Source organism: Pelophylax lessonae, assembly GCF_965119305.1.
Source record: "Pelophylax lessonae genome assembly, chromosome: 9".
NCBI lineage: Eukaryota > Metazoa > Chordata > Amphibia > Anura > Ranidae > Pelophylax > Pelophylax lessonae.
Genome location: NC_138776.1, coordinates 219,530,593 through 219,543,223, shown reverse-complemented (window position 1 = coordinate 219,543,223; position 12,631 = coordinate 219,530,593).

Below are 12,631 nucleotides of genomic sequence, written 5' to 3'. Positions count from 1 at the left end.
AGCTTCCAACAATGTTTTTGGTTTAGGTCACCACCAACACCCAAGGCCTAATTTTTCTGCACTTGTATGACAGGTATATACAATTTAAATTTCGTATGTAATTTTTAACAGCAGGCCTTGTCCCTGTGCCCTGCTAACTGTGAGGGGTTACAGTGTTCAGGCATCACCAACACCAAAGGCCCAATTTTTTGCACCTGTATGACAAGTATATGCAATTTCAAATTTGTATGGAATTCTTACCAGCAGGGCCCATTCCTGCGCCCAGCAAGAGTAACTGTGAGGGGTTACGGTGTTTAGGCACCCCCAACAAAAGGCCTAATTTCAGTTTCAGTTCCTGCCGATACTAACCTTCCGGGTCCCCATCACTCCAGCAGGTTTGCATTGCCGACACCCAACCTTGGCCAGATCAGATGACAGCACAGCGCCCCCACTAGATCACTGATAAGAAAACATACAACACTTGGTCTTTGACAATTTCAAATTTGTATAGAATTTTTACCAGCAGGGCCCGTTCCTGCACCCAGCAAGAGTAACTGCGTGGGATTGCAGTGTTCATGCACCACCAACACTCAAGGTCCAATTTTTTTGCACCTGTATGACAAGTACATGCAATTTCAAATTTGTATGGAATTTTTACCAGCAGAGCACGTTCCTGCGCCCAGCAAGAGTAACTGCGAGGGGTTACGGTGTTCAGACTCCACCAACAACCAAGACCCAATTTTTCTGCACCCGAATGACAAGTACATGCGATTTCAAATTTGTATGTATATTTTTACATGACATTTTTTCCTTTAGAAATGTTAGTATTGCTGCAGCAGGCTACATACATTGTACAGATGCGCTACTTTACAGGCACATCAAGGGGACCCCCCAGGCAAAATATTTAAAGGAATTTTAAATTTTTATAGTTTCACTTTAAGCCTCATTACAATCAGTATATCACTGCTCCTTTAAAAACTATCGTTTTTTAAAAACTGTGCATTGGTACATGTTCCCCAGCTCAGTACCCGGACCCCCATACACTTTTTTTGGGCAATAACTCTCATTTAAGCCTTCAAAATGAGGACATTTGATTTTTGATGTTCAAGTCCCATAGACTTCAATGGAGTTTGTTTGTTCGAACAAACTTTTCCCCTATTCGCAGTGTTCTGGTGCGAACCCAACCGGGGGGTTGTTCGGCTCATCACTATCAGTGCACTGACAGGACTGCACTGACTTTCCTTCTTAACTAACATCAAGACAGAGCCTGGAAAACAGATACCCTTTTAAGTTTGTTCTTCATAAACCATCATGTTTTAATAACTATTATAAAACATTCCAGTTTCCAGGCTTTAAAAGAATAGAAGAAGAAGTAGAATTTCCCTTTGGGATTATTAAACTATTAAAAAAAAATTTAATAAATCTTTAGCAGACATCCATCCAAGCTAAGAGCATCAGATTGGCTTTTTTTGGTAGTTTTAAAGATGAGGGTTTACATATACTTTAAATGTGTTTTATAATTTCTGAGCTGATAACATTCACATGTATCAATTAATTGCCACTATTTTGGGCCCAAAAACAACTGACTGTTTATTAGAAGGTACAGAGATGGGTTAGGCACATTGCATCTCCTAGGCATCTGATGCATATCAAATCTGCTTCTGGATGATATAATATACCAGAATGTAGGCTGTAGGTATTTGAAGATATTACTGTAGAAAACTGTATCTGAGGGAGTGGCAGCTGCATGATCATAAATATTGTGAAATTCCATCAGCCATTCATCAAAACCCTTGGTTAGGTTATTTCTGTCCACACCTTCCTCAGGGACCAGAAAAGAGAGACTGCATAATGAATGAACTTAGCCAGAGCCAGGTAACTATGACTTTTTTTTTTTTTTTTTAAAGAAATTTTATTAAAACACCTGCTAGGATACAGAAGACAGCAGAGATAAACTTTTTTTTTTTAAAGGGTAACTACAATTTCACAGGAAAAAATATAGCAAATGAAAAAAATAAAAATAAAAAAATAGCATATACTGTATAATTGTGACACAGGCCATATTGTAATGTAATGGTATTAAAAATTACCTTGAGGTTAAGCTTTAGTCTGGTTTCCATAATTTCTTTTTTTTCATAAAAAATGACCTTTCCTTTTCAATCTGCAGCTCTGTAATTTACTGTAAAGTTAAATACAATATGCGTCTGGGAGTGTTGTGCGTCTGAGAGTGTTGTGCGTCTGGGAGTGTTGTGCGTCTGAGAGTGTGGTGCGACTAAGTGTCAAGTGAGTGTAGCAGAGTACCAGAGGGTGAGAAGGTAGAGTTAGGAATTCAGGAAACAGCCTAATTACTAAATCCCCATTAGATTAGATTAGTAGGTACAATGCCCAGCGGGTGTGGAGATGCGACTTGGTGTACATCTTGTGATATGTATGCGTTCCTCGATTATGCGATCAAATACAAATGCGCAAAATGTAAGCACGTTGCTTCCCGGTCCTGAATCTAGGGAAGCAGCTGGCAACACTGAGCCAAATGTCTATACCGAAGGAGAGCCAGGATCTACCATAAACATAATTCTTGTTGTGGGGCCTGCACAGAGGTGGGTGGAGTATTGGAGGTGCAGGCATCAGAGCAGAGTAGAGGGGTGACAGTTAGGAGGGGTAGAAGGGGACAAGGCAAGGAGGCTGATCCTGGGCTGGAACACCCCAATAGATACACCCCATTGCGTGATGTTGGGGAAACCAGTCAGGGACCAGCATTGCTGGAGCAGAGCGACGCCCCTAGCTGCCAGGGGAAGAACTCCTCCAGTGAGGCCGGGAGAAAGGGAAATGAAAGATAGGTGCTGGTGGTAGGGAACTCAATCATTAGAAGGACAGACAGTGCAATCTGTCACAAAGACCGTGTGCGCCAGACTGTTGTTTACTGGGCGCTCGGGTTCGGCACATCATGGATCGGGTGGACAGATTACTGGGTGGGGCTGGGGAAGACCCAGCTGTCATGATACACGTGGGTACCAATGACATAGGCAGAGGAAGATGGAGAGTCCTAAACGATTTCAGGGACTTAGGCGCTAAGTTGAGGAGTAGGACCTCCAAGGTAGTATTTTCAGGAATACTACCTGTACCTCGAGCCACACCAGAGAGGCAGTGGGAGATTAGGGAAGTTAACAAGTGGCTGAGGAGCTGGTGTAGTAAGGAGGGTTTCGGGTTCCTGGAGAACTGGGCCGACTTCTCAGTCGGCCACCAGCTCTATGGTAGGGACGGATTGCACCTAAATGGGGAGGGTGCAGCTGTACTGGGTGAGAAGATGGCTGAAAAGTTAGAGGGGCTTTTAAACTAGGTGATGGGGGGGAGGGTACAGATGTAGAATTAGCCAGTGAGGGGATGTTGCAGATCACAGGTTACCTTCCTTAGACTCCAATTTGGCATAACCGCAACTTATCTGAACTGTTTCGTCTAGAGGGCGCGGAGATGTGGGAGGCCCATGGTGTATATTTAATAGCACAATTGTTCAGAGCTGGGGTACTGAAATCCTTTCAAGACATACAGAGGGAGTTCGATGTTCCTAGGCACTGTTTCTTTCGCTACCTACAATTGAGACACGCGATGATGGCCCAGGCAGGCTCGACTTCTCTGACACCCGACACTCACCGCCTGTTGGGTGAGGTGTTTTGGGTCTCGGACAAGAAGGGTATGATCTCTCAGGTTTATGCCCTTCTGTTGGGATCTGTGCAGGGCCCCTCTTCCCTCCCTGCTCGTGCGGGGTGGGAGGGGGATCTGGACCCATAGATGGGGAGACGTGGGATCTTTGCCTCTCATCGATCCCTTTGGTGTCGGTGTCGGCCTCCCATAAGATATCTCACTTGTTTCTGTTTCACAGAGCATACAGAACACCGGTACAGCTGTTCCGTCGGGGACGCAGATCTACTCCCTTGTGCCCCAAATGTGAGAGAGATCAGGGTACACTTATACACATGCTGTGGAGATGTCCCAAGTTGTTTCGCTACTGGGGGGAGGTAATTGATACGATCTCTAAAGTGTATAATTTTCAGCTGCTGAGGGATCCTGTGGCCTGTCTGCTTGGTGCCCTGGAGGTGGACACTCTGACTCCAAATGCTCACGTTGCTGTGTTGCGATTGTTGTACATTGCTCGCAAATTAATTTCTAGATTTTGGATCGCCTCCAGGGTGCCGAGCAGGGGCCAGTGGATAACACAGGTCAATGCTTCTTTAATCAGAGAAAAGCTGACATATCAGCATCGCAAAGCCCACAAGAAATTTGCATCATTATGGCAGCCTTGGTTGGATGACCCAGCCTTGGCTCCCTCCCAGTTGGTTATGGATCTGCTGCTCATGGGGTAGGGTAGCATTTCTTGAGAAGGTCTAGCGTGCAGAGTCCTTCCATCCTTTTCCTTCCTTCCTTCCCCCCCCCCCCTCCCTTTTAAGTTTTCTGCCACTGTTTTTCTTGTTTTCCCTTCCCTTCTCCTTTGCACTTAGTACTTCAGGTGGGTTTTTGCTACTTTACGAAGGTGTGTGCTATATTGCTAAATGTGCATGGTCCTATTACTATTGGGAGGGAATAACTGTATGTTTTTATTTCTCCTTCTCTTATGCACATGGGCACATGCTCAGGTTTGTTTCCTTGGCTGTAATTTTCACCTGAATGCGATGGTTTATGGATAACGTTTTCATGCACTGTTACTGTTATATCCTTTCTATATTTGTATTTTTCCGAATACTGGTTCTGTATACCGGTCATGTTATTTATTCAGTGTACTGTTTATACTCAATAAATATTATATTTTTTTCTTGAAAAAAAAAAAAGAATTAGCCAGTGGAAAGCAAGATCCAGAGGGCAGAAATGGGGACATTAGCGGTAGGGTGTTTGGAGCTCCTAAACCCAGGAGGGGTATGGGGAGAAATCACAAGAGCAGCCTAAAAACATCAAATGAGGATATTTGTAACCGATTACGAGGCTTGTATACCAATGCCAGAAGCCTGGCTAGCAAGATGGGAGAGCAGGAGCTGCTGATGTTTGAGGAGGACTTAGATTTTGTGGGGATAACAGAGACTTGGTTTGACAGCTCTCATGACTGGATGGCGACCATTCAGGGGTATTCCCTTTATCGCAGAGATAGAGAAGGTAAAAAAGGGGGAGGGGTATGTCTGTATATTAAGAACAGTATACAGGTAAATATGAGGGATGATATTAAAAATGGAGCTATGGACGAGGCAGAATCCCTATGGGTAGAACTTCAAAGGGAAGGCACTGTGGGGAAAGTAATATTGGGCGTATGCTATAGGCCCCCCAAACAGAGGGAGGAGGGGAGGCGGACCTCCTTTTACAAATAGGATTGGCAGCAAGGATGGGAAATGTCATTATAATGGGGGACTTTAATTATCCAGATATAGACTGGGCAGAAGGAACCGCGCATTCAGCCAAGGCTCGGCAGTTCCTAAATGTTTTGCAGGACAATTTCATGGGTCAGATGGTGAATGCACCGACAAGAAACAATGCGGTACTTGACCTACTGATTACCAACAATACAGACCTACTCACGGATATAGAAATATGGGACAACTTAGGAAACATTGACCATAGGTCAACTCGTTTCAGTATTAATTACAGTAATAGGAAACACAAGGGCAATATAAGGACACTGAATTTCAAAAGAGCCAATTTCCCAAAACTGCGCTCTCTGCTAGAAAATATCAAATGGGATAGAACCCTGGGAACAAAGAACATGGAGGAAAAATAGGAGTGCTTCAAAAGCATACTTAACAAAGGGATTGACCAGTGCATTCCAAAGGGAAATAGATTTAAAAGAGCAAAACTAAACCCTGGGTGGCTAAACTCCAACATAAAAATGCATATTAATGCTAAGGAAAGGCCTTCAAAAAATACAAGACTGAGGGGTCATTGGCAGCATTCAAGCATTACAAAGAGTGTAATAAGAAATGTAAAGACGAAATCAGGGCGGCTAAAATAGAACACGAGAGACATATAGCGGAAGAGAGTAAAAAAGAACCCCAAGAAATTCTTTAAGTATATAAACAGTAAGAAAGCGAGGCCAGAACACATTGGCCCCATAAAAGACGATAAGGGAGTTTTGGCCACAGAGGACAGGGAAAAGGCGGTAGTGTTAAATAAATTCTTCTCTTCAGTCTTCACAAAAGAAACGGGGGGCTACACTAACCCAGCTTGTAAGGCCAAACTAAACAACACACCTCAGGAAATACCGCCATGGCTAACAGAAGATAGACTTAGAACTAAACTAGAGAAACTTAACAAAAATAAATCACCAGGACCGGATGGCTTGCACCCCAGGGTTCTTAAAGAGTGATTGCCAGACCATTATTCTTGATCTTTAAGGATAGTTTACAGACGGGTATGGTGCCAGCTGATTGGAAAAAACGTGGTACCAATATTTAAAAAGGGGCCGAGATATATCCTGGGTAACTATAGGCCGGTCAGCCGAACATCAGTAGTCGGCAAGATTTTGGAGGGGATGTTAAGGGACCACATACAAGACTTTAGTAATGAAAACGGTATTATTAGTAGTAATCAGCATGGATTCATGAAAAATCGTTCTTGCCAAACCAATCTATTAACCTTCTATGATGAAGTGAGCTGCCACCTAGATAAAGGTAAGCCTGTGGATGTGGTTTACCTGGACTTCGCAAAGGCCTTTGACACTGTTCCCCACAAACGCTTACTGTTCAAACTAAGGAAGGTAGGTATGGACCATAAGGTGAGTACCTGGATAGAGAACTGGCTCCAGGGGAGGTTGCAAAGGGTGGTGATTAATGGGGAGTACTCAGATTGGGCGTGTGTGGAAAGCGGGGTCCCCCAGGGTTCTGTCCTGGGGCCAATCCTGTTTAATTTATTCATAAATGATCTAGAGGAGGGGATATCGAGCAAAATCTCAGTATTTGCGGATGATACTAAACTAAGCATGCCAATTTCTTCTGGGCAGGATGTGGAAACCTTACAAGCGGACCTGAACAAAATTATGGGGTGGGCAACTACATGGCAGATGAGGTTCAATGTTGAAAAATGTAAAGTAATGCACCTGGGTGCCAGAAACCAGAAAGCAAGCTAGTCACTGGGGGGGGGGGGGGGGAACCTCTGGGTGAGTCTAGGATGGAAAAGGACCTGGGGGTACTGGTAGACAACAGGCTTGGCAGTGGCATGCAATGCCAAGCCGCTGCAAGCAAAGCCAACAGAATACTGGGATGTATAAAAAAGGGGATTCAATCCAGAAATAAAGAGATTATTCTCCCACTATACAAGACTCTGGTCCGGCCACAGCTGGAGTATGCTGTCCAGTTCTGGGCACCGGTCCTCAGGAGGGATGTGCTGGAACTGGAGAAAGTCCAGAGAAGGGCAACAAAAATAATTAGGGGAATGGAGGACATCAGCTATGAGGAATGACTACAAGCACTGAATTTATTCTCTCTGGAGAAGAGACGATTGAGGGGGGATATGATATCAATGTACAAATACTGTACTGGTGACTAGTGATGTCGCAAACCTAAAATTTGCCGTTCGCGAACGGCGAACGCGAACATCGGCAAATGTTCGCGAACCGGCGAACCGGGCGAACCGCCATAGAGTTCAATAGGCAGGCGAATTTTAAAACACACAGGGACTCTTTCTGGCCACAATAGTGATGGAAAAGTTGTTTCAAGGGGACTAACACCTGGACTGTGGCATACCGGAGGGGGATCCATGGCAAAACTCCCATGGAAAATTACGTAGTTGACGCAGAGTCGGGTTTTGATCCATAAAGGGCATAAATCACCTAACATTCCTAAATTGTTTGGAATAACATGCTTTAAAACATCCAGTGTGTGAATACGATCAGGTATGATGTTTTATCGGTCAAGTAGTGTAAGGGTTACGCCCGCTTCACAGTGACAGACCAAACTCTGACAGACCAAACTCCCCATTTAACAGTCAGTCAGTCCATTTGCACAACCGCAAACTCCCCATTTGCACAAGGTTGGATACCAAGCTAGCCATGCCCCGTTCCTTGTCCTCACTGACTCAGAGTCCTGTCTACAAATGCTCGCAGTTTAGGTAAAAAAATCAATGAACTTGGGTCAATAATGGCATCTGAGAATGTAGATTTAGTGGCTGTTACGGAGACATGGTTTAATGAAAGAAATGACTGGGACATAACCATACCAGGATACTCTTTATACAGAAGAGACAGAGAAGGCAAGAAAGGAGGAGGAGTGGCCCTGTATGTGAAAGATAGCATTAAATCTAACCTAATACAAGTTGGTGAGGCCAACATAGAGTCAGTTTGGGTTACGTTGCAGTTTGCTAATCATGCAGTAACTCGTGTAAGTGTGATATATAGACCACCTGGTCAAGTTAAAGAACTAGATGATCTACTAGTTGAAGAAATAGCTAAAATGACAATGAAAGGAGAAGTTATCATTATGGGAGATTTCAATCTTCCAGATATAAACTGGAAAACCAAAATAGCAAGTTCTACCAGGAGTACAGATATTCTAAATTCCCTATTGGGGTTGTCTCTGCAACAAGTGGTTGAGGAGCCAACCCGGAGGGAGGCCATTTTGGATTTGGTATTCACAAATGGGGATTCGGTATATGATGTCATTGTAGGCGAAACCTTGGGATCTAGTGATCACCAGTCAGTGTGGTTTAATATAAGAACTGTGAAAGAATCACACCACACAAAAACAAAAGTTTTTGATTTTAGAAAAACAGACTTTTCAAAAATGAAATTAGTCATAAATGAGTCCTTATCAGACTGGAACGGATTACATGGAGTCCAGGAGAAATGGGACTACTTAAAAGGTGCACTATTGAAGGCAACAGAAAATTGCATTAGACTTGTCAGTAAAAGCAAAAAAAGGAAGAGACCACTGTGGTACTCAGCAGAAGTGGCCTACATCATTAAAAATAAAAAGCTAGCATTTTGTAATTATAAAAAAACCCAGAGCAATGAAGATAAGGAAATCTACAAGATTAGGCAGAAAAAGGCCAAGCAAGTTATAAGAACTTCTAAAGCGCAGGCAGAAGAAAAACTAGCTCAGTCTATGAAAAAGGGGGATAAGACATTCTTCAGATATATAAATGAAAAAAGGAAATTAAAACAAGGAATAACTAAATTAAAAACAAAGGACGGAAGGTATGTAGAAGAGAATAAAGGGCTAGCCGACTGCCTTAATGAATACTTCTGTTCAGTTTTTACAGAAGAAAAAGAAGAAGGACCTCCACTTGAAAGGATGACTAATGAATCGTTTGATGCATGTGTCTTTACAGAGGAAGACGTTCTAAGATTGCTGTCTAAAGTGAAGACAAATAAGTCACAGGGTCCTGATGAGATACACCCAAAATTATTAAAAGAGCTTAGTGGTGAGCTGGCAAAACCATTAACAGATTTATTTAACCAATCATTAGTAACAGGAGTCGTCCTGGAAGATTGGAAATTGGCAAATGTCGTGCCCATTCACAAAAAAGGTAGTAGGGAGGAATCGAGCAACTATAGACCAGTGAGTCTGACATCAATAGTAGGCAAATTAATGGAAACCCTATTAAAGGATAGAATTGTGGAACATCTTAAATTCCATGGATTGCAAGATGAAAAACAACATGGGTTTACTTCAGGGAGATTATGTCAAACAAATCTTATAGATTTTTTTGACTGGGTGACTAAAATAATAGACGGTGGAGGTGCAGTAGACATTGCATATCTAGATTTTAGTAAGGCTTTTGACACTGTCCCACATAGAAGACTTATCAATAAACTACAGTCATTGAGCATGGACTCCCATATTGTTGAGTGGATTAGGCAGTGGCTGAGTGACAGACAACAGAGGGTTGTAGTCAATGGAGAACATTCAGAACAAGGTCATGTTACCAGTGGGGTACCTCAGGGATCTGTACTGGGACCAATTTTGTTTAATATCTTCATAAGTGATATTGCAAAAGGCCTCGATGGTAAGGTTTGTCTTTTTGCTGATGACACAAAGATATGTAACAGGGTTGATGTTCCTGGAGGGAAATGCCAAATGGAAAAGGATTTAGGAAAACTAGAAGAATGGTCAGAACTCTGGCAACTGAAATTTAATGTGGATAAGTGCAAGATAATGCACCTGGGGCGTAAAAACCCAAGGGCAGAATATAGAATATTTGACACAGTCCTGACCTCAGTATCTGAGGAAAGGGATTTAGGAGTAATTATTTCAGAAGACTTAAAGGTGGGAGGACAATGTAATAGAGCAGCACGAAATGCCAGCAGAATGCTTGGATGTATAGGGAGAGGTATAAGCAGTAGAAAGAGAGAAGTGCTTATGCCTCTATACAGAACACTGGTGAGACCTCACTTGGAGTATTGTGCTCAGTACTGGAGGCCATATCTCCAGAAGGATATAGATACTCTAGAGAGAGTTCAGAGAAGAGCTACTAAACTAGTACATGGATTGCAGGAAAAAACTTACCAGGAAAGGTTAAAGGACCTTAACATGTATAGCTTGGAAGAAAGAAGAGACAGAGGGGATATGATAGAAACTTTTAAATACATAAAGGGAATCAACTCGGTAAAGGAGGAGAGCATATTTAAAAGAAGAAAAACTACCACAAGAGGACACCGTTTTAAACTAGAGGGGCAAAGGTTTAAAAGTAATATGAGGAAGTATTACTTTACTGAGAGAGTAGTGGATGCATGGAATAACCTTCCTGCAGAAGTGGTAGCTGCAAATACAGTGAAGAAGTTTAAGCATGCATGGGATAGGCATAAGGCTATCCTTCATATAAGATAGGGCCAGGGACTATTCATAGGATTCAGATATATTGGGCAGACTAGATGGGCCAAATGGTTCTTATCTGCCGACACATTCTATGTTTCTATGTTTCTATGAAGGTCTCTTCCTCCACCCAGCCACGTACAACACCAAGGGTCCCCGAAAGGTGACAACAAGCCCCCTGGGACGCCTGCTGTGGCTGGTATTCCACCTCCTCAAAGCCACCTTCCTCCTCTGACTTCTCTTCTTCAGACTCCTCTCTCTGCGTTGCCACAGGTCCAGCAATTGACAACGACAAGGCTGCTTCTGGTGGTGATGGGGACCACAACTCTTCCTCTTCATGCTCATCTACAGCCTGATCCAGTACTCTTCGCAGGGCACGCTCCAGAAAAAACGCATATGGGATGAGGTCGATGATGTTGCCTTGGGTTCGACTGACCACCAGGGTTGTCATCTCCGCAAAAGGACGCATGTCATGAGCCTACAGCCATTGTTCATGAGCATTCAGTAACGCGGCCAAAAAATACCCAGCCCTGCAGAAAGAATGAAAGAAAATGAATGTTTTTTCTATGAAAAATTATCCTGCGGATCGCTTTTGGTCTGTTCACAATGAAGCAACGACCTTATCATCTGGGGTGTGCCAACACACTCCTAGAGGTGATCGCTTCATTGTGATACGCAAGCCCCTTCACCACGACAAGGTAACGATCACGAAGGGGAATTGACACATGTATGTGCCTTTTTTTTGTTCTTTGTTTTTTTGCAGCCACAGTGTAGCACCAGAGGCCAGAAAAATTAGGCATGTACACATGCATGAAAAAGTAGGTATTGTTGCAGCCGCTGCTGTAGCAGCGGCCTGAAAATGAGGTTTTCAAGGCAGAAAGTGCACTAAAACATTGCGGCTTGAACCGTAGTTGGTGGCGGAGACGTCACGTAAGTCATCCGGCATGCAGAGAATGATTAAATACAGCAGCGTGTGGACCATTTTTAGCCCAAGGCATCTCAGTCATCACCAGGCCTTTTTTAGTCAAATGCATCCCCCACTGTCAGTCCCTTCGGGATCCATGCCTCATTCATCTTAATAAACGTGAGGTAATCAAGACTTTTTTGACCTAGGCGACTTCTCTTCTCAGTGACAATACCTCCTGCTGCGCTGAAGGTCCTTTCTGACAGCACACTTGAAGCGGGGCAGGCCAGAAGTTCAATGGCAAATTGGGATAGCTCAGGCCACAGGTCAAGCCTGCACACCCAGTAGTCAAGGGGTTCATCGCTCCTCAGAGTGTCGATATCTGCAGTTAAGGCAAGGTAGTCTGCTACCTGTCGGTCGAGTCGTTCTCTGAGGGTGGACCCCGAAGGGCTGTGGCGATGCGTAGGACTAAAAAAGCTCCGCATGTCCTCCATCAACAAGACGTCTGTAAAGCGTCCTGTCCTTGCCGGCGTGGTTGTGGTGGTAGGAGGATTACTTTCACCTCTTCCCCTGTTGGATTCCCGTTGTGTTTTGACATCACCATTATATGCTGTGTAAAGCATACTTTTCAATTTATTTTGTAGCTGCTGCATCCTTTGCGACTGCCGGTAATTGGGTAACATATCAGAGACTTTCTGCTTATACCGGGGGTCTAGTAGCGTGGCCACCCAGTACAGGTCATTCTCCTTCAGCCTTTTTATACGAGGGTCCCTCAACAGGCATGACCGCATGAAAGACCCCATTTGCACAAGGTTGGATGCCGAGCTACTCATGTCCAATTCCTCGTCCTCACTGATGTCATTGAAGGTGTGTTCTTCCCCCCAGCCACGTACAACACCACGGGTTCCAGATAGGTGACAATGAGCACCCTGGGATGCCTGCTGTGGTTGGTGTTCCTCCTCCTCAA